Source organism: Aotus nancymaae, unplaced genomic scaffold, assembly GCF_030222135.1.
Source record: "Aotus nancymaae isolate 86718 unplaced genomic scaffold, 86718_ANA_hifiasm-v0.15.2.pri h1tg000006l, whole genome shotgun sequence".
In the NCBI taxonomy this organism is placed as follows: domain Eukaryota; kingdom Metazoa; phylum Chordata; class Mammalia; order Primates; family Aotidae; genus Aotus; species Aotus nancymaae.
Genome location: NW_026988417.1, coordinates 92536353 through 92538736, shown reverse-complemented (window position 1 = coordinate 92538736; position 2384 = coordinate 92536353). Strand labels below are relative to the sequence as shown.

At 35.0% G+C, this 2384-nt stretch overlaps 1 pseudogene; it reads right to left on the bottom strand.

The window, feature by feature from the left end:
• Positions 1-119, bottom strand: LOC135272201 (5S ribosomal RNA; annotated as a pseudogene).
• Between the last annotated feature and the right edge of the window lie 2265 nt (positions 120-2384).

Below are 2384 nucleotides of genomic sequence, written 5' to 3'. Positions count from 1 at the left end.
AGCCTATGGCACCCAGTATTCCCACATGGTCTCCCATCCAAGTACTAACCAGGCCCGACCCTGCTTAGTTTCCGAGATCAGACGAGATTGGACACGTGCAGGGTGGTATGGCCATAGTCTGTGGTGACATATTTTCAATCACACAATTTCTGTAACAGGTCGACTGCAATTCTCACACAGTTAACCCAGCCGTAAAGTGAGTATTGGGTAAAAGCAGTCATATCATTTTTCTGAACTATCTAAATTCACTTATTTTTATAATTATGTTATTTTATCCTATCAAAAAAATCCTTCTCTGATTCCTTAAAACAACTCCAGCACTACTTTGTAGGTAAAACTATCAATTTGCATAATCACTTCATTTGAAGTTATTAAATTGCTAAGCCTGCAAAATTGATTAAGCTGCTTTTTACTAAATTCTAATCATTAAGTGTAACAATATTTTTCATTCAAAAAAGGTACCAGTTTCCTGGAAGTATTCTTCATGGCTTTATTTCTTCTGCTAATTGATCCTGGTCATTTAATTTAATAACTTTTATAAAGTTAAAATTATAAGAATTTAATTGACTTTTGCTTAGCTTCCAATTATGTCTAATTTGTTTCTATTCAGTCTCATTAAATCCAGTTATAGTTGGACTAATAGTAATTACTCCCAATAGTTAATTTACTTTAAAATAAGGACTCTGTCTTCTGTTATTTTCAAGGAATTTTTCACCAGGGTTAGGTACAGCTTCTTAATCCTATTAATACAAATGGCGTCCTACATGCATGAATAAGTTTACATTTAGTACAAAGGCCCAGGTCACTTAGCAAAGCCAGCAAGTCTCTAGAGGTGGTACAGCCTCTGTAGAGGTGGCCCCCCAGTAGCATCATTAATATCTGTTGTAACTGGCAGGCAATCACTTAGTTTCACATTTAATTACCTGAGTCATACAGATGTGTAAAAAATACAGAGTGTTAATTAAATGGGGTAAAGGATAATATGAGTAATATTCACAAATAACATTTGGAAGAGGTAGAATTTTCCCAGAAATGATGCATTCCTGGAGCAAGCTTATTTTGTGTTTCGTTTGTTAAATATCTATTTCCATTTTGACAAACCACTGGAAAAGCCCAGCTTCACAAGAACTATCCATGTGAGCGATCATACAAAAGAACACCCACCACACAAAATCAAAACAAAAGTGGTCCAGGCTTCACATTAAAGACTCATTACCAAGTTTTCTTAGCAGAGATAAAGAAAATGAGGTTACTTTTATATTATGAAAAACAGAGAGAAAGAGGAAATGGAAAAAAAGTGCTAGGAAACAACAGTGGAAAACAAGCCGAGGGAAAAAAATGAATGGGATTATGTTTTTTTGGTATTACTTTCCTATCCTAAAATCAGAAAATATTGAAAAGAACAAAGCACATTTTTTGAGACAAATAGAACATAAAACAAATTATTGTTAAAGATGATTTTGCAGTGCTAACAAAAACATCTGTGACTTGTTTCTTCCCATTAAAAATAAGATTTTGTACAATTGCATTTACATAAATTATTGAAATAAAATTGTAAAGATGGAGAACAGACTACGGGGTGCTCAGAGGAGGAGTGAAGGAAAAGGTGTCAGAGTGGCCACAAAGATAGCAAAATGGAGTCTGGTGGTGAAGCTACAGTTCTGTGTCTTGATTGTAGAGGTGGCAGCTACGTAGATCTACATGTAGATCACATGTAGATCTACACGTGCATAGAATGCACACACACACATGACACACACACACACACACACAAATGAGTGCGTACAAAACTGTTGAGATCTGAGTAAGCCCTTCGAATTGTACGTATGTCAGTTTCCAGGTTTTGATAATGTAGTATAGCTATGCCAGATGTCACCACTGGGAGAATTGGCAAAGAGCACCTAAGGCATCCCCATACCTTTTGCAACTTCCTGCGAACCTGTAATTATTTCAAAAGAAGCTTGAAAGTCAAGTATAGCAAGACCTAAATCCATCACTTTAAAGAAGAAACAACTGAAGATTAGTGACTTGTTGAAGAACATCAAATACTCAGTAATCTGTATGAGAGCTATATCCTGTCCATTCACAGCACAGCTGTCATTTAGCCTCTTTCTGATGTGCCCTGTAGGACTTGAGCACCCTTGGACTGCCAAGGCCTATAATGTTGATTTGTTACTAACTTTGTACTGAACCCAAAAAATGCAAAATAATTGAATAATCATTTATATAACAACTAGTGTTTTTACTTATAAAGAGACAATAGAGGTAACAAATTTAAATATTTGGAGTAAAGAATAGGATCTTGGCAAGATAATAATGGCAAAATATAAAACAGAAAAAATAAAGGAATCAGAAACATAAGTAGTTCAGTATCATGAAAAAAT